Raw genomic sequence first — 25,348 nt, 5'->3', positions numbered from 1 at the left:
ATATTTGTATAAATATAGCTGGTTTGTAATCCATAATCAAGGGACAAAGTTGTATAGAGGCTCAGTTACACATTTTTAATCCTTTGGACTCTAGCAGTTGACGAAGTTTGGAGCTAAGATTGGATCCAGCTGCACCTGGACTCTGAGGAGTTTAGAAAGCAAGGAGGTCTTTTCTGCAGTTTGTGACACAGTGGCAGGACTTAAAAACAGTGAAGCTCCCATTCTGCCTGTGAGAATATGTTAACTAGATTCCTTCCTGTAGCTGTGAATGATGTTAACAGCACACCTTCCCTGCCTGAACTTCGTGGAGCCGCTTACAGTCAGGGAGGTCAGCTGAGAGAGGGTAATTGGTGCTGGTATTCTGCCACTCCGTATTAGGCCTGGTAGTCAATCACAGGGTCCTGAATGCTGCAAATAAAGCCACAAGTCGCAGCAGCTGCTCTGACAATGAGGGGATGTGCCTGGTCTCCCTCCTGTGGATGTCATGCTGAGTAACCTCGTCATCCAAACTAGCAGGGTCGGGTCTTTCCATCACTGCCAGCTTCTCTTAGCCGGTCCTGTTACCAGAAGCGTATCACAGCCAGGGTGTTATTAAGATAGATTAATCTCTTACCATCTTCACTGCTATCAGAATGTAAGTAGTCCTAACTATTTCCTAGGCAGTCCTCTGAGGTCTGCTAGACAGAAAACTTGACAAAATGCAAAGCTAATAAGATGGATGGAATCCCTCCTGGGGTTTTTTTGTGATCTGTCAAATTTCAGTAAATGCTGATGATGGATGATAAATACAAACCTAAAAAAAGATTTGAAGAAAAAGAGGTCTATTTATTTAGCAGAGATAGAAATGTTAATGTATTTTGCTGCATGGAAGCATTATCTACCATGGGTGGTTAGGGCTCAGGCTTGCACAACTAAAAGTGATAAATGAGACCCAGCTACAAAATAATTGTTAGGTTATGAGTGCCTCTAGAATGCTTGTAGGGGTTTGAAAATTTTAAATCTATCTCAACTTCTTATTAAATAATGTATATATGTGAGAAGGGAGAGCATAAACCCACACAAAAGTCTTTGAATAAAAGTTATTCTTACTTGTTATCAGTGACAATGAACTCACTGCTTTAATAGAAGCTGTAACTTAAACTCTACCATGACTGTTTCATTCAGACACAACTTTCCTTGATCAACCTAAACCTCAGATTTTCTGTACATGCAGGGTATACTTTAGGTACCCTAATAATCTTTTGGTGGAAATATCAAACAACTGTTTTCCTTGTAAGACTACAATTGGGTTTTTATTGCTATTACTCCCATACCTACTGCTACTGATCACCAAGTGTGCTTAACCAAATACTACCAAATACCAGCTGGGGTTAACTAGATAGAACAGGGAAGTTGTAGAGATGTGGCAAGGCTTGTGTTAGTTGCTTCATGTCAATTAGTACTGTAGTCATTGAATATTCACTAGATAGGCCTGCATAATATTACTAGACTCTTGAAATCTAATTTTTCTTTAAATGATCCATATATGCTATTGGAAGCATCCTAGTTTTTATTTTAAAAAACCTGAAACAAAGACCTTTGCTAACACTCTCTGACATTTATGAGGCCAGTAGTATTTTAGCTTTCATGTGGTTTTGAAAAAGAAAGTTGAACTGCATCTTTCAGCTCATGAGAGAATCTGGTCATTGATGATGGTATTATTTTTCTATTTAAAATATAAAGTTGTGAGTTTTTTCCCAGTACAGCGTGGTCTAGTTTTAAAATAATGTGCCTTTTTATGTGCTCTCTTAAAAATGCTTTTTAGTACTTCTAGAGCTGGAGAACCCCTCATCCATGGGGTATTGATCTGGCAGGAAGTATAATGCCTGCTAATACCACCTGTGAGACTATGATTTATAATTTTTATATCTGTTTGACTTAACATGCTAGAGCAGGAGAAGGATCCAAGTCAGTCTAAAAGACTGCATTACTGGTAAATATTAGCTGGAGAGCCAAGACACCCTGGATCTCTTTAAAAACCTTGTGCTGTTTCCTGGCTTTGAGGCACAATGGGAAATTCAGAGACATGGCATGAGTAGAAAGCTTTCTAAGATTTTAAAGTATGTGTCTTATCTTGCAGAGAGTGAACTCGTTTGTAGTAAATGAAAGCCCATTGGCAGAGAACTGACATTACAGTCTGTTTGCTGTGGAGTGCCACCTTGGCAAATAAAACCCCTCCACAGGACAGTCTCCTTCTAAGCCAACCCCATCACAGAATTCAGCCACTTACTCATCTCTCACAGTTACTAACTTTTAAGATTAAGACTTGCATTTTTAGTGACATCAGCTATGCTTTACGTGACAGGCTTTTTTGTACTGACATCTCTAGCCTCAATCCATTATGTGAATGGAGTCAAATTTATTAATTCTTTGTTATTTAACAGCTGTGCTATGGTTCTCAAGCTCCTTCAAGTGAAGCCACATTCATTTGTCAAAACTGGGACTGAGTAAATTAAAATAGAAAATGCAAATAGTTAACAGCTGAGACCAGAAAAGCCTCAGTCTTTCCTGTGTCCTTCTCATGATGTGTACCATAGTCATGTTTTGTTAAACTAAAAAACCACTTCAAATTCACCTTTCTGTCTCCATGACCTAGAGACAATGGGAGTCAGCATCTTGACATTTCCATATTTAAAATTCTTAGCACATACTGGAAAGAAAATTTTTTCCTCCCTGGTTAATTAACAATGGGACAGAAAATCAGAGTGACTGTAAGCATTAGGACTAACAGAAGTAAGAGAAATGTATTTTTAAAAACGCTAGGAAAACAGAATGCATTTTCTGTACATTTTGCTGTTGAATTTTGATCCAGTTTATCCAATCCTCTAAATAAATACATTGCTTTGGATCATTATCCACTTGGGAGAATGCCATAAAAATGTACCACTAGTTGACTTACAGAAAGGAAAATATTACAAATTATAAATTGAGCACAGCTGGGCAATATCCTAGTGGGAGCAATTATTTTGGCATTATAAAATGCAGGAGATTACAAACCCTGAAATGAAGAAAAGCAATGACCTTTCTTCACTAGAAAAGTCTTGCTCAGTAAGTCTTGCTGAGAGATGTGTGGTGACACAGATTGATATATCATGTTGCAAACACCATAATTAATGTGAATGACACTTTAGACTTCAGGGAATCAGGGAGTGTTAAAGGTGTTTTGTCCTGTAGAAGATGGTAACTGAGATTGGGGCTTTGAATGAAAACTTTGCTCCAGGCATCACCTTTATAAGTACAATTTCCTCATCACACAGCTTCTCACACACCTCTTTTATGCTTTCAGTCCCAGTCATCAGAGACCAGTAATGGTGCCGAGGGGGATATATCATGTTAACTCAGAAGTTTATAATCTGATATCTCCCAATACGCATTTAAATAGTTTTCTTATCTTTAGCAAAAAGAGATATTTCTATTGTGAATCTTTTTTTCTTCTTTATTTTGTAAATTACTAAGGAGGATGAAAAAATAGTGTAATAAGTACTGTCTATGATGATTTAATGTTACTATTCTAGTTAAACTAGTGTTACTGAAAACCCACCATATCAAAAGCCAAGCATGACTGCATACAGCACTGTCATTTCCTTTCTGTAGTGTGTGCTTCCATTGATTAATAAAGTATCTCAGATTGCCTCCATAGATGTATTCCAGTAAAATGCAGTAGAGATGTGAGTACTTAGGCTATTTGTGTTACTTCTCATTTTTTCCATAATCTCTACTGTGACATAGCTTGGAGAAGAACTAATTCACTTCTAAGTGTATTACATAAAAATGAACATACATTTATGGAAACTCTCACAAAAATTCTAGGTTAATATTGGAGATGAAAACCTTAATCACGAGGAAATACTGCTCTGTGGTTCATAGATATGGAAAAATCTCAAATATCTTGAATCTTAAGCAATATTTGGTACACAACATGCAATCCTCCTAAGACCTGACAGATAATGAATTGAGGCCTTGGGTAACAGTCCAATCCACCTGCTTTTTGTCATTGCTTGGAAGGCTAAATGCCAAAATACAGTATGTCTAAATGCTCTTTGGATAGCAATCCTTATCAAGTATCACACATTTGGATACAGGAAATTATTTCCAGGATAGAAAGGCACTATAAACTAGACATAGATAAAATACTTCAACATCCTCAGTTAGTCATGATGGGGATGACACTACTTAGGTGGTGGAGGGGTGTATTTCTGTGTAATAATCTAGTGAAATAAGCAAGCAATCAAGTGAAAGGGTTGTTTTGTACCCCCTTTTCACACTAAGTTGTTTTGAAGCAAATGTTCCCATAGCTCAGGAAGAGGTACCAAACATCACCTCTTAGGGAGATGCTACCTGGCAGTGTTCTTCAAACCACGTGGTCTGCACAGCCCAGTAATGAGTCCTGAGGTGAAACGTGGAGTATGCAGTAAGTATGTAGAGTATGTGGCTTGAACTGCTGTAAGATTTTAGTATTTTGAAATATAAAATCAGTGATACTGTAGGCCACCTTTCCCAGAGTTTTTTGAATGCTGCTGCCACTAAAGTATATGTTTCAGTAGAAATTTTTGGCAATTCTACACTTTTAGTTTCCACTCTCATTTCCAACCTTTCCTTATCACATCCTACTTAGATACAGTTCCTACTTAGAGCCAGTTCTCAGGCAGTAGATTGAAGCTGCCAGTATAAACTGCAAGGAGAAGAAGTAAGGAGGAAAGGGATTTCCTGCATTTCATTCTCAAATAACTAGGAAACAGTAATATAAGTAATAAAGGAAAAAGAAATCACAGAATTCTTTAACCCAGGGTGGGGTATTTGATGCTGAAGGTTGGGAAATCTGTTACACAGCATATCTAGACACTTTCAGCCACTGAGTTTCTCTGTGCAGGATAGACTGAGTTCTTTACCCAGAGTCAGAAGCTTTCACTTTCTGGATCATACAATTTGAAATTCAGCTCTCCAGTAGATTCAAGCTTCTTCCTACTTCTTTGCCTTTTATCCCATGAAATCTGTGGCATGGTTTAACATTACAATGAACTTCTCTTGCCAGGAGCCTAGCTAGCAGCAAGGGGTTCTTGCTGTAGTAATTCCTAAAACATGCAACTCAAATTTACATACAACAATTTAAAGGTATTTCCATTTCCTTCACACCTGGTAGCTTTGGATCAGACTGTCACAATGAATCTCTAAACAGCAAGAACAGTTATAAATTTGATCTAATGCATTCAAATCAAATCTGCTGTTATCTCAAACCTCTCAGGCCTCACATTGGGCACCAAAAAGGTTTAAACCACAAGGTAACTAAGGCCCACACAGCCACTTGCTCACTCTCCCCTCATTTGAAGGGGGAGAGAATCAGAAGAGTAAAAGTGAGGAAACTGGTGGGAGTCTCGTGGGCAAGAGCCACACATACAAGCAAAGAAAAGTAGGAAATTCATTCACCACTTCCCATGGGCAGGCAGGGCTCAGCCATCCCCAGGACAGTCTGGCTCCATTAGGCGTAGTGTTGACTTGGGAAGACACACTCTATCACTCCAAGTGCTTCCCCCTTCCTCCTTCTACCCCCAGCTCTATAAAGGCCTGGACTCTCTGCTAGAACTGCTCAACAGTAACTAAAACATCCCTGTAATATCAACACTGTTTTCAGCACAATCCACAGCATACCCCCATAAAAGCTACTGTGAAGAAAATTAACTCTGTCACTACCAAAACCAGCACAAGGAAAAAGCCTGAATTGTACCATGAAATGTGTCCTCCTGTCTCTTTCTTCAGTGACCCTCAGTCAATTCGTATGGGTGTTTATACATCAAGTGCAGTGTAGGGCAGTAGGTACTTCTAGAATAGGAAACTGCTCTTACAAACTCTTGAAAAGGACTGCCCCATATTCTTTGGTTGCTTTTAGTTGGAGGAGAGATAAGTGGGCTTGTGTTTCCTAGTGTTAGCACACAGGCTGGCAAGGTTAGCATGTACTACTGACCCTCTCCTCTTGCCCCAGTGAATTGAACTTACTTGGCTTCTGGTCCCAAATACAGCACTTACAAGGCTGGAGTTGGGGAAGGAAAACTGGTGGAGGAATGGGAGCAGGTAGAGGAAAGGACACATTAGTTTGTACTAGTCTTTCCACATGTCTCCTGTTCAGAGGGGCTGTGGCAAAATAACATCTTTGGAGGGGACTATAAACAAGAAAAAAATGAAGTTGGTTCCTCTGTGTTATTTTTTAAAAATTTTATTTATTCATTCCTCACTCTTCCTCCCTCCCTCCTTACAGGAAGGATGAAAGGACAAAACACCATACAATTACTATGTCCTGTCTTTTGGCATGGCAGAAACACTCCCTTGCTTTCAAAGTAGGTTTCAGATTTTATGGGAGTCTTTGGCAATTACCAACTCTATCCCTGAGCCCCAGAGCAAAAGCTGCAATTGACTTTCAACTTTGGCTCCTGCAAAATTTTGAAGGTGCCTTCATTTGATCGTCCTACACTTTTTCGCAACACTGGGGTAATATTGTGGAAGGATGAAGGAGGCAAATTATTGAATAGAAAAGGGTGTAAAAAAGATCCAAAACAAGCTCTACCCAGTTCGGGGGCAAGAAAAAAATTTCTATCTTAAGTGTACTGAATCTCTTTGAGCTACTTAGAGAATTCTGTTTGGCTCTACTGACAGTCTATAGTGTTTCTTTAGAAAGGTTGGATTATATCCTATTTTTCCTATCAGTCTGATGCCTAACATATATGTTATTTCACTCAATCACACTCAATCCAGCTAATTTTAATAGTACCTTTTATGAATGCCACAGTTCTTATTCATGTTTATATCAAAGGCAATGAACGGAAAGTAATTATGACAACAGTGACTACAGGTAAACTAGCTTGTGTGCTCCAGATGACTGGAGGTTTTGGAAGTGGCTTAAATTTCTCTCTTAATACTGTGGAAAAGAGAAACTTCTGTTATCTGCCAATAGATATGACACCAGTTGGTTGGTTGACTGACCAAATGCATTGCAATCTTGATTTTTTATAGTATCTCATCTGTTTCTTATTTTCTTTCTTTCTTTCTTTCTTTCTTTCTTTCTTTCTTTCTTTCTTTCTTTCTTTCTTTCTTTCTTTCTTTCTTTCTTTCTTTCTTTCTTTCTTTCTTTCTTTCTTTCTTTCTTTCTTTCTTTCTTTCTTTCTTTCTTTCTTTCTTTCTTTCTTTCTTTCTTTCTTTCTTTCTTTCTTTCTCTTTCTTTCTTTCTTTCTTTCTTTCTTTCTTTCTTTCTTTCTTTCTTTCTTTCTTTCTTTCTTTCTTTCTTTCTTTCTTTCTTTCTTTCTCTCTGTAAAATTTGTAAAGAAGAAACTGGGAAGAGAAGAATGCTTTTTAAAAAACAATTCTGAATATTATTTTGCTTATCCTTATAGTTCCTGTTTTTACTGGATAGAAGATAGTGCATACATAGGCATACTTTTCTGAGTAACTGCTTCTCTTAGCAATCTCTTCATTGCTGATTAGTCCATTCTATTTTCAGTTCTGTGAACTGAAAGTGAACGTGTAGAAGAGGTAGAATATGCTTTTTCATTTTCTTGGTGTGGAGACCAGCTGCAGTGCTGCTTCCTAATAACACACAGAGAGTCCTTTCAATCACCTGCAATAATCCAGCAAGTGTTAAAAGCAGCACATTTCTCACTTGTCCAACATTCTGCTGTTTCCAGAAATTCTTTATACAGGAAGGTTGAGACCAGATGGGATCTAATGGCAGAACTGGCTACTGTAGAGCAGGGAAGCACTGAAATCCCAGCTCTGTGCTGGGTGAAATTGGTTACCCATAATCTGCTCATGCCGGGCACAGCTGACAAAAAGCAATGCTGCAGGAAGATATGAGCTGAGGGAAGGGAATCCCTGGAGTTGTATATGCATTCTAATGTGCAGCTGTGTTACTTGAGGTTAAGTTTGTCTGATGGGCAGGTAAGTATCAAAGGCAACATTATCCTAACGCAGTCTTCATTTTTTCCTGAGAGGCTTTTGCTGGCTTTCAACACAGTAATGTGTCTGCTTGGATCTGAACTTCAGTGAGGGGACATGGAGTTCCCTTGGGTAATCATGGGGAAGGTATTATAGATGCAGTGGTAATATGTGCACACTTCAGTGGGTTAAGTACCGAATTACTATTTAACATTAGCTGGGCTCTTTTTCATTTTTCAAACCAGGCTACTGAATGGAGGCCAGGAATCCAATAGAAGGAGCACTTTAGGGAAGAAAAAAAAAAAAAAAAGAGAGAGAGAGAAATTAGGTTGATAATGATTGTGAAAATGAACCTGAATAGTAGGATCCTCAAGTAGCACATTTTCAATGCTGTCAATGGCAATGAAAATAAGAGCAGAAATTACAGCAAGGAAAATGAGCAAATGCAAGAAAGAGCTAAGAAGGGAGACAGGCTGAAAGAGCATTTACAAAAAGGGTTTTATTGTTTGGTAAATTCATTATCTACTGGGCATGGGTGAGTATCAAAATTACTAATGAAATTGCTGAGTTGGCTTTTTTTTTAATACTGCGTTGAATTGCAATCACCAAGATATTACCTTACCTAATGTGACTAAAGTGTATTCCTTTCCTATTAACTCCACCGAAATCTGCAGGCATCTAAATCAAATAAAGAACAGGGATTAAGGGTTTTCACTTAGATTGCTATTCACATCTCAGTGCTGTTTTGATTGGGGGTTTTCTATAAGTTACCCCAGGAAAGAAAACCTATTCTGGATGTCACAGTTTTTCTTATGCTCATACTAATTGGACTACAATTCAAACTTGATCCCAAACTTCACCCAATATATGCACTTTTCTGTAGGTACAACTTACATTAGCTCTGTCTTAGAAAAATCAAGAAGTTATGAAGAGGACCTGCAAGATTTATGCAGAAATATTCTCCACACTGGAGTTTTTTTAAACTAAAAACTGCTTAGGGGAGGTAGCCCAGGACAGTGGACTATAAACTAGAAAAATAAAAAAAAGACTGCCAGCAAAAGTTAAGCCAATAACAGGAGAGAAAGCATTTGTATTTTCTTGCAGTTCTGAATTGGTCTTAATAAAGTTACTGTTAATTGAAATCACTCTAATGGAACCTGCTTATGCATCCTCCTGGTTTATGTAATTTCTGTCTCTAGCTGTAAACTCTCTGGGAGTTGTTCTGTGTTTTCATTTTGTGTTTGTACAGGACTCACAAATTGGAGAGATTCTGCATGGGGACTCTTAGAGGATAGTGAAAAACTGAATGAAAATTATTGGTCATGATGATGATGATATGATCATGATGATAATAATAATAATAGTAATAATAATAATATGCTTAAACATTAGAACACTTAGTGAAATAACCTGGTTGCATTTAAAAAGTACAGCAGACTTGTTTCTTTTAGACATGAGTCTCCAGAAGAGAATCATTACTAAAGAACAGTAGAGAAGATCAGGTTAGACTATATTATATGAGCAACTCTCCCCATTTGTCATTCTAGAAACTTCTAAGTGAAAAAACCCCACCAACCAAAACAGAACTTAACACAGTTGAAACATCCCTCACATAAACATGGTACATGTAAACATATACAAATTATTTCTACAAGAATGTCTGTACCATTTTATGCAGCCAGTTTTGTGACCAGTTTTCAAGGTGTCTTGAGGGTGCTTTACTAAATAGAAAGTAGTGAACATGTGGACAGGGGTCCCTTAATTAGCAAAACCTGGAATAGCTAAACTTATTTAAAGAGTGCAGCTCGATGCCAGAGATCTCACATGTAAACTGTGTAGAAAGATTACAGTCCAGTAACTGCAGAAGAGGTAATTTTATAAGTAAAAAGCACTGTGAAATCCAATCTCTGAGATGTTAAAATGCTATGTACTGAGAGACAATGAAGCTATAATCAGGTGACACTATCTGAGGAATTAGGGTCTCCAGATCTTTATAGAGTAAATACAGACAGAATCAGCCCTAGGTTGTTTCAGGGACTAAGACAAAATCAATTTTTCAAGTAAAAGCTATTGTTTATTTTCTGTGTGTCAGGCTTCTGATCTCTGTAAGTAGATAAATCCTTTGGTCAGTACCACTGGCCTGTGCATCACAGAAACACATTAACAGTAAATAGGACCTTCCAGCTCCTCAATGTGGGCAGCAGGGAAGACTGAGATATATAGTATGTAAAGACTGACAAAAATTAAAGAAAGAGAGATGGCTGATCCTTCCTATGACTAATGTTTTATAGCTCCTATTTCATTTTTCTACTTGACCTGTGATCTCTCTTTTAAAGTTTCTATCTCTAGACCAAGTAAAACCATAATTCAGAAGTTGTATGAATGGCAGTTCTTAACTTTCGTTACATAAAAGCTCACTTACATGTCTAAAATCAGTTAAAATGGATTTTTAAATTCTATTTAATTCACTGAAGTCCTGGACCATTTTTAAATCCATTTAACTGTCTCACCAGATTCATATGCATTCTGTATTTACCGTATGCAAATGATACAGTGAAATCTTCTTATAAAGACTCACTTTTCTTGGTTTCTAACTATTTTTTGTTGTTGAAACTTTGATTTTATTCGCCATGATGCATAAATATCCTAATTGCTCCTAAGTTTGAAAACTGATCCTGCAGTTTCGCTGGCTTTTTACTTGGTGAGGTTGTTTGTTTTCCTGTCCTTTCTCTACTTTCTTTTGAGGGCCAGAAGACCAGCCAGACTTCAAAACATGTTGTGAAAATTGGAAGGAAAATAAGAAATTCCAGATCAAAGACTAACACGCTCAAGGCTAAATATAGATCCAAGCAGAGCAGAAGGCAGTAAGTTCCAGCATCTCTGCTGATATGGTCACTGTGGTGGAACTGCCCTTCTCAATCATGTAATTTCAAAAGACTCCTGATTGATTTTCAAATACATTTCAGAGCTTTAATTACTGCAGATATTCCTGGCATCTTCCAAAGTTATCATTAGACATGAATACTTTTCTTTCATGCTGCAATGTAGCATAACTTTATATTAGACTGAGCCATGAGCTACACATTTCATTTACCCTCCAGTATTGTAATCATGCAGGCTTGAGCAGAGGCAGACTATCAAAATATTAACTATCTCTTCTCTCCTTTTATTTGTGAATAAACAAGACTCAGAATTTCTTCTGATGTCTCCTAATTGCAACCCCTTTTTTGCATCTTTCTTTTGAGTAGTTCCTCCGATGAAAAGAGCAGTTCCGTGAGCATCACATTTTTCTGAGCCTGGTTTCCCAAGGCATTCTGTGTTTAAAACCTGCTTAGTAGCCCATACTGCTGGTTTTTCATTTGTCACTATCAGCACTAATATGTGCTCTCTGCTCTACCTGGGCACATATTCTCACAAAGCTTCTACATCTTAATATAGCAGAGACTCACATCACCAGATTTGGTAGGAACTGGCTGATGCACCCAGCTACAAAGCCAACAGAGAGATTGTATAAATTTATTTCCTTGGGAAATACATAAGAAAATACAAATGTACATTGTCCTCAAGTCTAGATTGCTCTAATTTTTCATGTACCAGAGGTAAAATAGCCAGCATGTACACATACACAAAAGAAATTATGCACACTGACTTGCCTTAGGTGGCAGACCTGGACTTGTGTAGTCCAATCCTGTTCCATGTTTTACCCCATCACTTGGAACCTCCAGATCTCACCACCAGTCAGAGGAGTTCCACAAGGAAGTAGCAGAGGTTCACAGCTCAGATACTGTAGCTGCCTTGTGTTAACAGCCAATTAGACTGCCTGGTTGCTGAGAAATTGATTATTCTTTGAAATGACAGAGGATAACCTTAGATTTGAGCCATTACGTTACTCTTAGAGTGGTTTCCTAAAAGAAACAGAGACCTCAGATGCCTTTCCATTCCCTGATAGTGGCCTGCATAGTCCATCTCCAGAGCAGTGGTGTAGGAATCCAGCTCCCTCAGTAGATTGTATTAGTCAGCTGCTATGAACATAAAGCTGGATTTCACTCCCATGCTTATAAGGTTTCCCCCTTCTGTGCTCTGATTGCTTCAGCTTTTTGGCATAACTCAGCACTACCTGCCAGATGGCTTACTCACAAAGGGAATTCTCTTTCAGATAGCTTCTGGAATTTTCCCAATGATAACCTCTTTTTGTTCTGGGTATTTCTGGGCTCTTCCAGTTCACTTTCTATAAATGCAAAAAAACCCCACAGCAAAGGCACATCTCTTCCTCATTCACCCCCCCCTCCAAAAAAAAAACAAACCAAAAACCAAAAATGCAATATTTTACAGCATTCAGGTTATATAAGGAAATAGCACAATTGTCTCTTTTACAGGCAGTCATTACTAGTTTCTTTCAAAAGGATTACCCACAACCTCAAAACATTTTTATATAAGAAATACAGGTAATTTGAATTCCATGTAGAGTTATGTACATTAATGTAAAGTTAACTATGTTAGCAACTGAGGGCTGAGAAAATTTTGTTTACCCCAATATCTGTTTCTTCGGAGATAATGAAACTATTTTTTTTCTAGCAAATTTTAATAAATACTTTGACTTGTACACAATGTGGGCCTGCTTATCCTTAGAACTCACCTCCACCTAAGAATCTTTTACATTTACTTCTCTTTGAAAAATCCCAGTGTTGTTTATGTTTTGTAGATATTCTTTGATGATTGAAAAGGGACATCTCTAGTTTCTTGTGAATAGTTTTTTGGGCCACAGGAAATATTAACTTTGTGTCATATATTTGGAAAGCAGTTCTCTTACATTTGCCGTTCAATTTTGGTTTCAGTCTCAAAATAAGGATTTTGGAAGTTTTAATTTTTTTTTTTCTTTCTTATAAAATTGTTTAGGGCAGTTTCTGTGTGCTGACATAAATCACAACTCTATTGTTAACTTTGAAAAGCCTTTTTGTCTGAACGTTATTTCTCTAGTATTCCCAAGCTTTCCTATTCCTCAGGTTTACATTCAAACTTACACTCCTTTTTAATTTTATTGAAACTAAATCAGGTTGGTCATAAACCTTGGAAAAAGCCCAAACCAGTTTCTTCTGCTCGCTCTTCTGATGAAAGAAAAGAAGTTTCCTTTCCTGCTGGAAGACAGAGAATACTAGATTTAGTTTTTGGTTGTGATAACAAGTCATCTGAATGTGGTAGTCTGATGTTGTGACCACACTGAGCAACATCACAACTAGTAAAGACATTAAGAGGGAATAGCACCTTAAAAAATGTCTAAAAGACAGACCTGGAGTCCCCTTCTTCTTTGATAAACCTTTAAATTTGATGGACCCCAACAGGTTCTTGTCAAATTTCTAATTTGTCAATGGATAGCTTCCATTTTCTCTTTCAAATTGCTCCTTTGCAATAGAGCTCATTGATCTTTCATAAATTCACATTTGATTTTGTTAGGTACTTATTCTTTCTCGGAGAAATACATAATTAAATTATTGGGAGATGTGAAGGATAGAAAAGATAATTAGCACTTAGATTAAAGTTCTGCAGATCAACAGCACTGTCTGAATTGTCTCCATTTTAACCAACAATAATAATAATAATAATTTCTCTCTAACCACACATCTAGCAACAAAATTTGAAGTGGAAATTACTTTCAATTTACTTGACACAGAAGTCAGAGTGAGCTCTTTAACTGTTATGAGGCTACTATGAGATTTCCTATGACATTAATCATATATATTAATTATTTTCTTTTTGCATTATCAAATCATCACTCTATCTAATGGAACTCTCCTTTCCAAAATAAATACTAATTTCTTATTTCCCTTATTAAAAGGAAAATGAACACCAATCCCCAAACTAAAATTACATTTCAGGGATTACAAATGTCATCTTTGGATATTCCATTTGAAAACGGTTGCTTCTTTGTCACCATTTTCCTTGACTGCCAAGACCACAAACAGTTGTCATAGCAAAGATTTTTAAATATAGGCTGGTTTTACCTGGATGCTGCACAGTCTGTGGCATCCCTGTTCCAACTGCTGGGAATTTCAACTTCCATCCATTGGGCATTGTTTCAAAAACATGGCTGGAGCACTCTCTGGAAATGCTCCACAATTACTATGAGACTTTCTTTGCTTCAGGGAGTCCATTGGGAACACAAACCTTTTGTTCAAGAATCCAGGAATGGTGTCAGTGCAGTAAAAGGTAATATTTCCTCTTTATTCTCTTACAACTACCGAACTACATGACAAGGTCTGATTCATCCTTGGAATAGCATAGAATCACAGAATCAGAGAATGGTTTGTGTTGGAAGGAGCTTGAAAGACCTTCTAGTTCCAACCCGTCTGCCATGGTCAGGGACAGCTTTCACTCGATCAGATTGTTCAAAACCCCAGCCAACCTGTCCCTGAATCATTCCAAGGATGGGGCACCCACCACTTTGGGCAACGTGTGCCAGTGTTTCACCACCCTCACAGTCAAGAGTTTCCTCCTAATATCCAATTTAAACTCCTCTCTCTCAGTTTAAAGTTATTCCCCCTTGTCCTATCACCACCTTCACTTGTAAAAAGTCCATCTCTGTCTCTCTTGTAGCCCTCTTCAGGTACTGAAAAGGACTCTAAAGTTGCCCCAGGGTCTTCTCTTCTCCAGGCTGAACAACACCAGCTCTCTAGGCAATCTTCATAAGAGAGGTATTACAGTCCTCTGATCATCTTTGTACTCCTCCTCTGGACCCACTTCAATAAGTCATCTAGGCTTTATTGCAATTTTCAGGCTGTATATCAGACTTCAACAGGAAAACCAAGAAATTTTTGATTTAGGTGTCTAAGCAACCATAAGACAGCAAAAAAAAGAAAAAAAAAAAAAAAAGGAAACGAATGTGCTTTTCTTGCTCTAGATTCTTCAATTTAGAAATATTTTTATTTTTTTTCAGAATAAATTAGAACAATCGAGACCAGTAAATATACATAGAAGAAAAACAACTGGGAAAATATTAGGAAGACAGAGTAATAGAATAATTTATTGTTCTTTTGCACCTGAAATGTGCATTGTGAGGACATGTTCACTTGCCCACACGTACAACTATTCTTACTGAGATACACATCACATAAACAAATACCCAAATACATATGTACACAAAAGTCATTTAAATTATCAGTAATGCTGAATAAAATTTATTCTTCCTGTCCAGTTTTAAAAATTCTATTTTTCATCTGTACAGCCTTGTGCCTTTAAATATGTGAAGAAGCGTAGATAAGATTTGGCACAGTGGGGTTTGGATTAAAAAGGGGCACACAAAAATCATTCTGTCTGTATAAGCTTGGAAAACACATTCACTCCTGATCTAAAGAGACACCAGAGATTAAAATGTGATCCATCACAGAATCACAGAAATAAATTATACATATGGCTGTTCTCAGTGTGAATATCCATATTTGCATGCACAAAAGAACAGTCATCTGCTAATAAGAGTACTTGTCACTTGTCATTAAGCCTAGAAGCTTGTACACTCCTGTCATTAAGAGTGAAGCTTATCTAGAAAGTTTGGGGACTGAGTATGTGAGCAGGTTCAGCTCATAATCAGACATGAACCTATTCTGCCTGAGTTCCAAGCCAAGTAGAAGCTGGGTAAGCCAGTTTTCTGCAGCCCCAACTTTGAAGCAATATGTTCTGCTTCTCAAACTTTACAAGTAACAAATGTTAACTCGATTCCAGGCTTGTTTGAAGGATATCCAAGGTGACCTCCTGTCCTCAAGCAAAAGACTTTGGAGGTTCTGTCAGGTTGCCCAGTCTACTCATGATGCTAACACCTCATCTTTGGCTCTGTCTCCCTGAATCTGATTTGACACAGGAGACCTTTTTTGAGTTCAGTGTGCCAAAGAAAGTACATTAAACGACAGCATCGGGTTTGCCATATGTCTTTGATAAGTACCTAGGATTATGTTTGTTCTTCTAATGACAGCATGACAGCTCTCAATGGGCATGCTGGGCTAATTCATCAATTGTATCCTCCAGTTAAATCATAACCAACACAGCAGATTACAGGAGAAGGTCTGGTCATTAATAATCCAGTGTCCAACCTTGATTTTATGCTATTATTATTCTAGTGTGGCAGATATTCCAGATAGTCTCATTTAATTTTCTAGCCCTCCTCTACACTGACATTGTTTTCTCATTTTGCAGCACTAGAATAGTTTTTTTCTTAAACAGTAATTTTTTGCCTTTATCAATCAAAAGATTAACTATGATCAGACCAATATCTGCTGCTTAAAGAATTCCATAAGTGATCAGGTTCCAAACGAAATAGTTCTTTTTAATAGAACCTTCAGTGCACTCTAGGTGTCATTAACACTGTATCAAAAGCATTTCTCTCCACAAATTATTGATAATGTTCCCTTGTAACTAATAAGAAGCAATTTCTCCATGATTAGGAAATGCTTAGAGATGCTGCTGTGTCTGGATAAAACTGTCCCAAGTTTAGTAAATGTATTTACATGCCCAGTAATAGGAGAGGGTGATGGTGGTGATGGTGGTGTTAGTGTTTGGATTATACATAAACAACACCAGTAAAAAACCAAAATAAAATCTTCCACTCCACCTGAGAGTGTGAAGAGTAGAACTCATACCAAAGAGCACTCTAAAAAGGACACTATTCCAATTTTATTTTTACAATATCTCATACATTTTTTACCTGTAAAGTCACAAATTAGACAAAATGAAGAAAACTTCTTTGAAAAAAATGAATAAATCAGTATTTTTCTATATCCTTTATTCAGATAATACATATCATATCCTGACTTCTTGGAAAAATTCACAGATTGCTGTTATTGTTTTTACAATATAAACAAAACTGTCACTGAAAAAATGAGAGGCTTTGTTGTAGCAGGAGCAAAGGCCAATAAAATTTCACCTTGTAGATCTGTCATGGTACTTTACCTTTATATTTGAGGATCTCTAACAGTATTTTTCTTGTGCTTTAATGAAAATCTGGAGTTCGGTCTTTAAGGAAAAAGTAATATATTAATCTATTCTTCTACCAAGCCTTACTAAAATCTAAATTTGTATCTCTGTTGAATAGTTGATCTATGAACAGAATATTTCACCAGTTCAGGAGGAAAACATACTGACTGATCCCCTGGCCACTGAACTATGTAGCATAGAAACACAAATATTTTTTTCTGGTGAAATCCATCTTAGACCAGCTCCTGGTTTTCCTTTTTTTTCATAAATGTAAGCTCATTTCTCTTCCCATTTAATTTTTTCTTCAACTCACTTAATTGACCTTTTCTATAACTTGATCATCTTTCACAGTACTTCAGCATTAATTATTATACCTCTTTCTTCCCACTATATATCCAGAAAACAAAACACTATAGAAGAACTCACTATAGCTTTCTAATTAAGACTGAATCAAGGATTTAGCTTCATTGTTATGTATGAAAAAGACAGCATGTGTGCTGCTGAGCACAGAATAAATTTTCTGATCATTTGTATGTAAATCCGTTAATTAGTTTATGAGGAAAAATAATTAAAAATATTGCCTTTAAGAAATTTTATGCCTGCTGTACCTCCCTGCCCCACAGCTTTCCTCACCACCAGGGCCTTGCCCATGGCACCCCTGTGTCAAAGCTGGTCCCAAACAGGGGAGCCCCAGGACGCTGCAGCCCAGGCAGGATTTCCTCCTGCCTCTTCAAAGGAGGGTGCAGGTTTTGTCAGTACATGGTTGGTTTTGATCACCATGTTCTTCAGCCTCTGTGGATGGGTGGGAACTGCACAAAACCAGCTAATCAATAGTTATCTGAGGGAGGGAAAAACAAATAATCGAGGAAAGTTTTGAAAAAGTGTCTCAAGGTATTTACTGCTACCCAATATTGACAAAGACCCAGTGGGAAGCTAAATCTGCCAATCAAACTAATTGGATTTAGCAGGAAATGATGGATTGAAGATGTATGAAAATAACCATCAGTGTGACTGAAAAATGAAATGCCAAATAAATTTACAATAGCAGTCATATCTAGCATATCAGCCTCCTGTCTGCCTAACCTGTGGCAGAGAGAATATATCATAAATTTTGGGCTCTCCTGCCAAGATAGAAACATTAATCACATGTAGTCTGCAGGTCCTGCTTTGAATAAATATAACTTCTGACATAATTTTTGGCAAAAACTGCAAAGTTGTGTATGCCAGAATTAGGTTTGTAATCAATATTTGTTCTTGTCATAGAAAGCATATCACATAAAATTATGTTAAAGTGCTCTGTCAATCAAATAATCTGTTTTTGTAATATCTCAGAATTTTTTATTTTCTGCTGCTTCTTTACCCTGCTCTTCCATATTTTAATGTGTTTAGAGTAAAGGAATATCTTAGTATTATTATGAAGCTTTTATTTTATTTTAATTGTAAATTTTAATGTGGCAACCATCACATATTTTTACGTTGGGTTCCTTGAAGAGATCCATTAGAGCAGCCCTAATTATTGCACATTCTTTTTATTTTCATTAGAAATCTGAAATGAGACATGTAATTGTTTCTTTTAAAGAAAAAATGTAGTTCAACAAGATTTGGAGAGTTAGTCTAAAACAGTGCTTTTGGTTAATTCTCTTTGTATTGAAGCCAGTAGGCCCTGATTCCTTAGCAGCAGTTTGGGATGAGTACTGCAACTCATTTTACCTGAGTTAACATCACAATGAGATTTTCAGCATGCTTTCAGTCTTAAGACTGATACAGCTTTTAGTTCCTGTTTTTTTGCCATCAGCATTCTTTAATTCCTGTACAGCACGAGAAGACTTTTAGTGTTTGACTTCATTAACCCTGTGCAAGTAAATAGTTCAAGTGAGAATTACAGATACATATTTGCTAGATTTGGAAGTCCCAGTTTCCATTAAGTTAATATTTCTTTTACTTTTCAAGACCTTCTGTATTCCATTGCAAAAGAAACTTCCCAAATGGCTGGCAGAACACTAAGCTCTTCACTGAACTGTCATACCACAAAATGTTTCTGGATAAAACTGTTCCTTCTTACCACAGCAGTCTTAAAACTGACTTTCATAGATCTGCTGAGAAGTCATGTTCATTTTAGGCAAAGTAAATAATTTTTTTTAAAAGCTACAATGGCAACTCAAGGCTGCAGAACATTTCTATTAAGTTTTTGAAAAAATACTATCCTTGATAATATAGTCAGGTAGATATTTTGCATATATTGCTTTTAAATCACATTTTGTCAAAGAAAATAAAGAATCTTCTGTACTATCATGTAGTCAAGGTTAGTACTAAAGGAATGGGACAGAGCAGATGTGTGCTGTGTCAATTATATGTATAGGTGCATACTGTATGTATTGTGCTATGTACAGCATACATCTGTAGTATAATGCACATATACTCTGTATCTATACAGACAGTATATGCTGTATATCGAGTGTATAAACATTACAGATATAGTATATATACACATTAGTGTGTTATTTCAGGCACTGGAATAGGCTGCCCAGGGAAGTGGTGGAATCCCCATCCCTGGAAGTGTTCAAAAGGCATGTGGATGTGACAGCTGGGGCCATGGTGTGGTGGTGAACATGGTGGTGCTGGGTTAATGGTTGGACTTGATGATCTTGGAGTTCTTTTCCAACTTGAATGATTCTGTGATTTAGTATCTACACATGACATTTAATAATGCACAATACATATACTGTATGCATTTATACACATTCTACTTGAATAACTCTTTCTGTTTCCTTCTTTTCCTGAGACTAGGAAGAGATGGAAACAACTAAACTGAATCAAACAAACCAACAATAAACACGCCAGCATTAAACCCATACCCACTATCAGGAACTATCTAGTAACTCCAGTGTGGGCTTTTCTGCTCATATTTGGACCTACAAAGCAACAACTCTGTAAATGGTGGCACTGTGAATGTTATCAAATCTTTAGTGAAACACAGATTATAATGTGTACATAGTATTTGAGTGCTAAAATTTGTATAGTTGTTATTGACCACAGCACCAAACTGATAATAATTTAAATGTTAGGAGAAGAGAAAAACATTCAAGACATTGCTCTACTGTATCAATCCTCTGGCACTCTGATGGTGTCAGAATGGTCAGCTGTGATTGCCTGTGTAAGACCTAAAGTTCTCTTAATGGATATAAAAGCAACAATAACAGTAATGGATGCTTCAAGAAAATAATTCTAGTCCGTAGACTAGATTGTCACCAGAGTTACTGCCAGGTCAGCTGCTGCTCTGTAAGGTGTCAGGATAGTCAAACATCAGTGACAGCTAAAAAGGATCAGCTATTCTTGCACTTGCCTCTGCTCTTCTTCTCCACATGCTCTGAAAGAATTTAAGAACATGTTCTACTCCTCTTGAAATGAGTGCATCTAAATTTTTCTGGTCATGCATCAGAAACTTTTTTCCTCTATTCAAAAGGTCAGATTTTGGAACTGCAATAAGATCAGAGAGACAGTAAACCACAAGCAAATGTGCTTTATATTTAGTGGGACAGATGGTCTCAATTACCATATCTTGTTTCGTGTGGCCTATATTTTCCACTTACCCCTGTTAGACCTTTCATATATTTCTAATGAGAAAATTGGGTAGATTTAAAATTTTATTTTAAGATTTTTTTTTCCTGAAAGCCTTGGTTTAATAGATGAGTTTAAATTATTTTTCTAGGAAGAAAGCCAATATGAGACAAAGGCTTTTTCCCAGAAGAGAAATGGAAAATGTTGCTGTGCAACAATTCAGTATGTTACTGTGTCATGGTTGAACCTCAGCTGGCAACTAAGTCACAGGCAGCCACTCACTCATCCTCCCCCAGTGGGATGGGAGAGAGAATTTAAAGAGTAAAAGGAATTGCATGGGTTGAAATAAAAACAGTTTAGTAGGCCAAAAAAAAAAAAAAAAAAAAAAAAAAAAAAAAGCACCCACACATGCCAGCAAAGCAAAACAAAGAATTCATTCCCTACTTCCCATGGGCAAGCCGGTGTTCAGCCGTCCCCAGGACTGCAGAGCTGCCATGCACAATGGTGACTTGGGAGGCAAATGCCAGAACTCCGGATATCCCCTCCTTCCTCCTTATCCCCCCAGCTCTATATGCTGGTCATGACCCCATGTGGTCTGGGATATCCCTGCAGCCAGCTGGGGTCAGCTGTCCGAGCTGGGAACCCTCCCAGCTTCTCGTGCACCCCAAGCCTGCTCGCTGCTGAGGTGAGGTGGGAAGCAGAAAAGGCTTTGACTCTCTGCAAGTCAATAACTAAAACAGCAATAAAAAAAATATTATTAACATAATTTTCAGCATAAATCGAAAACACAGCCCCATAAAAGCTGTAGTGAAGAAAATTAACTCTCTCCCAACCAAAACCAGAAATTTAGTCTTATATTAAACTGGATTTTTACTCACTGTCAAATATCTTAAGATTTTGACTAACACCTGAATGGAGCAGAATCAGTTCCAGGTAAGAAAATGAATTTTCCCTCTAGGCACTTTAAAGTTCCATAGCAATTGAGAAGCTCTAATTGATTACAGAACAGTAGCTTCACTAATGGCTTCAGAAAGGCTATTTCCAAGTTTTATTTGTGTGTGTGCGCTTGTATTCTATACAGCACTGTTTTTCCAAAAGCTTTTTCACCGAGCCTAGCCCACAAAGAATGACATCAGCATTGCATTTATTAGCATTAGATGGTATGCCATTATCATAAGAGGTCAGAGTAATAACACCAGGGCCTGGAAATGATGCTGATCTACCTGGGTGGAAATTGAAGCCAGTTGCGATTTGCAAGGGCATCTGTGATATCACAGTTCTTCCTGTTCTAAATCACTTAACATTGGCTCATTTGGGAAAAAAAATGTCTTGTATGTTCATTAAATATTGTTATTAATATGGAATTATAATTTTCATATTAGAAGAAATGTAAAAGGTGATGTAGTTATGGGAGTCTACTATTGGAAAAATTTATGCAGTTAAAACAAAATCATAGATCAACTTGAAAAACAAATACGTTTCTGACCATGAATTCATTTTTAGCCTCATTTATTTTATTTGCTGAAAGCTAGAGTAATTTCTTGGCTGCTACCATTATTTCTTTTAAATACAATATATGTAGAATAACATCAAACCTGGAGGGGTTTTTTTTGTGGCAATTTTTATGGCTTATCACCACTTTTTACTTTTGTCTTTTGGTTTTCAATCACGAACAATGATGCATCTAGCTTCATCAAAGGGAGCAGATATTTCTACTTGTTAATTTATCGACAGGAAAAGCATACTCTTGGCATGAAAGGGATCTCTTACTGACTAAGTAAGTGTTTCAGAAATCTTTAATTACAGAAACTCACACCAAATATTCAGAAAAATATTTGCAAGGTTCTGTTGTTAATAAACACATCTCTTTGGTGTTTGTTTGTTTTTTTGGGTATTTTAAAGTCTCTTCTGAAATCCCCTATCTTTTTCCTTATTTATATCATTAGGGTTGAATGCTGCTGTATTTCCCAGTGTGCCAGATGGTTGGAGAAATGAAGATACAATCACCTCTTCAGAAATTTACATAAAAATGAATGTACTGACATAAAATTAAAATCAAAGGAAAAAAAACCTCACAATGACCTTGATGAACGTGGAAAAAGGAGAGAGATGAAAAAAAAAAAACAGGAACTGATGTAAGAAGAACTGTAAAATGTCTCCTACTGTTTTAAGTGTGTCAATTCAAGAATTATTCTATTTTTATTTTTGGCTTTTTGTTGCTTGAGGAGGTAGAGAGCAGAGCCTGAGATACAACTATGCATTTATTCTGTAGATACAGCCCTTCAGTTAAAACATTAAAGAAACAGGTATTCTCTTTCTTTTCCTTCCATTTATTACTAAGCTGTGGTTCTGACCTTCCCCAAATTTATTGTAATACAGGTTGTGCAGAGCTGGTCTTCATTTTGAATTAATTGTGTTAGAATATTTTCGAAGGACGCAAGGCACCTGCCCGGAGATATGCTCTATTATAGTTTAGTAACATTCAATAGTTAATAGCTTCTGCTTTTCAGAAGTTTTCTTCAGAGGATGAAACAGTATATAGAAACTCCCAGTTTCAAGCCACACTGTCAGAAAAATCTGCTAGCTGTAATTACCAGTAGTCATTATTGCTGAGAATTTGAGGACTCCTCATGAAATGATCCAAATAGTAACCAAAGGCCAATTCTGAACAGTTACTTATTACTGCTGTTATTACATAATTAAACATAGAAAGTATGGCCCATTGTGTACAACTCAAAGACAGTTTTTGAGTCTAGAAAACATATTTTGAAGCCAAATTTTTTTTTTTCAATTATTTACATTTTATTGATGATCAAACATAGTATAGCTAGTCATGTCTCAAGATTGATTGTCTGAATTGAGAGGCCCAGAACTCCTTATGGATCTGATGGATATCTGATTGTGGCATCTAAAACCTGAATCTGAAGCAGATCTTTCTGCTTAACCAATTTTTTTTCCTAGAGAAAAAATCCCTTCTGTCTTTTGCCTCACTATTAGAGGAGCTGCAAAGATATGAACTAAAGGTAGTTTGCTAAAGGTTATGTTGCTTCTGCCATGCTGTATTTTGCACATGAATAAAATGAGAAGGCTGCAGTTTCCAGTCAATCAATGTTTGATGAAATAGAAACACTTTAAAAAGTTCACCTTAACAGTTGCAAGCTTTCACTTGAAATATGGCATTTTTGTGCCACCTTCTTGAAAGTTCATAGCAACTGTTGAAGACAGTAAGAAAATTACTGGTAATTTTAAATCCTCAGCTTCATTTGACAGCTCCATGCTTCAGGATTCAACTTTTTAAATTTTTTTTTCCCCTGTAGACAGTACATTCTCTGTGAATTCACTAGTTCTAGACCTGACACTTATTCATTGCCTCTCTCTCCTTCGATTATGTACTTGGCAATTGCTCATACTCAGCCTTGGAAATGGGAGACATTGCGTGAGTGCAAATAAATGTAAGCTGGGAAATTAAGGTTATCTTTCATAGCTTTTAAAGTACATGTAATAGAATCTTTATCTTCCCACTGGACAGTCAACATCTCATTTGGAGCAAAAAAACTCCCCAAAATGCTACATTTCCCATTTGAAGCATCATTGAAGGGATGCAGAGATGGGACATAACAGTTACCTCATCAGTGGCTCATCAGCTTTAAATTTGGCTCTCAGAGAGGCCACTGCATATATTTCAGAATAATTCCAAATGCCAAGAGTGCTAAAGGGAACTATTTTTAATGTACTCATAGTTCTTTTCCCTTCTGTGAGGCTGGTTTGTGCCCATAAACATGATACATTTTGATTTTGTTTTGGATTGAGTTCTTTTTTTCAAGTGTAAAGTTGTTAAATACAAAGAAATTATTATGTGCTTGTAAAATAAATGTCCAGTAAGCATTTTTCATATGGAAAAACCCCACATAATCTATACTATTTTGTGAGAATTAATAGACATAATATACTAGAGGATTACTTTTTATTATTTCTATTAATATTGTCTTCAGTCTCATTAAATCTTCCTTACTTTTTTCCTCAGAAAGCAAAAAGTAAGTACAATAAAATGAACATTAAGAAGCTTCAATGCTAATGGTCATAATATAATTTAATCAACATCTTCAGGAACACGTCTGTCCAAGTTTGAGATGCTGAACAATGTCATTTATGGGGACTTTTTAGGTTGAAGGGGAAAATGAAATGGAATTTCAGGAGAAGGCTGTCATGAGGACTACCAACCTGGTGACTGATATGAAGGGTACATGTAACTGAAAAATAAGCAATATACCCACAAAATAAGAAAGGAAAATCTCCAAAGCATAATTATGTGTAGTCTACATTTCACCTTTCTACCCTGCTTGCCTAGTCTAGGTAGCTCATGGTTTTCTTGTCGATGATATCTGTGTCAACGGCTAAGACATGAAAGAGCTGTAACTTACTCAACAACTCAGACAATTTGTGGTTTTAACCAAAAAGGGTTAGTTTCCTCCCTGGTAGCAGTTTTCCAATCCAGCTTGGGGCCCAGGTACTATTATGCATTGGGCTTTTTTTGCAGGAACCAGGGCAAATAAGATGATAAGCAAACCTTACCAGTCTGCTCGGGAGGTGGGAAGTTTCTATGCGTGGAAAAGAGAACAGACAGCTGGGAAAGGTGGCCTTTTCCCAACAGCAGTCCCTGGAGGATATGTGTTAGACAGCGGTTGCAGCTGCATGGGTCAGAGCTGTAACTACTGATAAGAGTCTTTTTCTCTGCCTGAAGCACCATCAGCTTACTTTCATCACCAGTAACTTAGGAACAGAAGGGTAGGGCTGGATTTGTAGATGTTGCCTGAGAGCATCTTGTGAAGTCACATGAAGCTAAAGAAATGCTTTTCACTCCCTTGTACGGGAT

At 37.0% G+C, this 25,348-nt stretch overlaps 1 long non-coding RNA gene across 1 annotated transcript; it reads left to right on the top strand.

Moving 5' to 3' along the window:
- Nucleotides 1-463: 463 nt before the first annotated feature.
- Nucleotides 464-22,787, top strand: LOC138117854 (uncharacterized). Its single transcript, XR_011154891.1, has 2 exons — nt 464-634; nt 22,422-22,787. It is a non-coding gene; the product is annotated as an uncharacterized lncRNA (long non-coding RNA).
- Nucleotides 22,788-25,348: the final 2,561 nt, after the last annotated feature.

This window comes from Aphelocoma coerulescens, chromosome 1 (assembly GCF_041296385.1).
Source record: "Aphelocoma coerulescens isolate FSJ_1873_10779 chromosome 1, UR_Acoe_1.0, whole genome shotgun sequence".
Lineage (NCBI taxonomy): Eukaryota > Metazoa > Chordata > Aves > Passeriformes > Corvidae > Aphelocoma > Aphelocoma coerulescens.
Note: the sequence above shows the minus strand (reverse complement) of the source record. Positions and strands in the feature narration are given on the sequence as shown.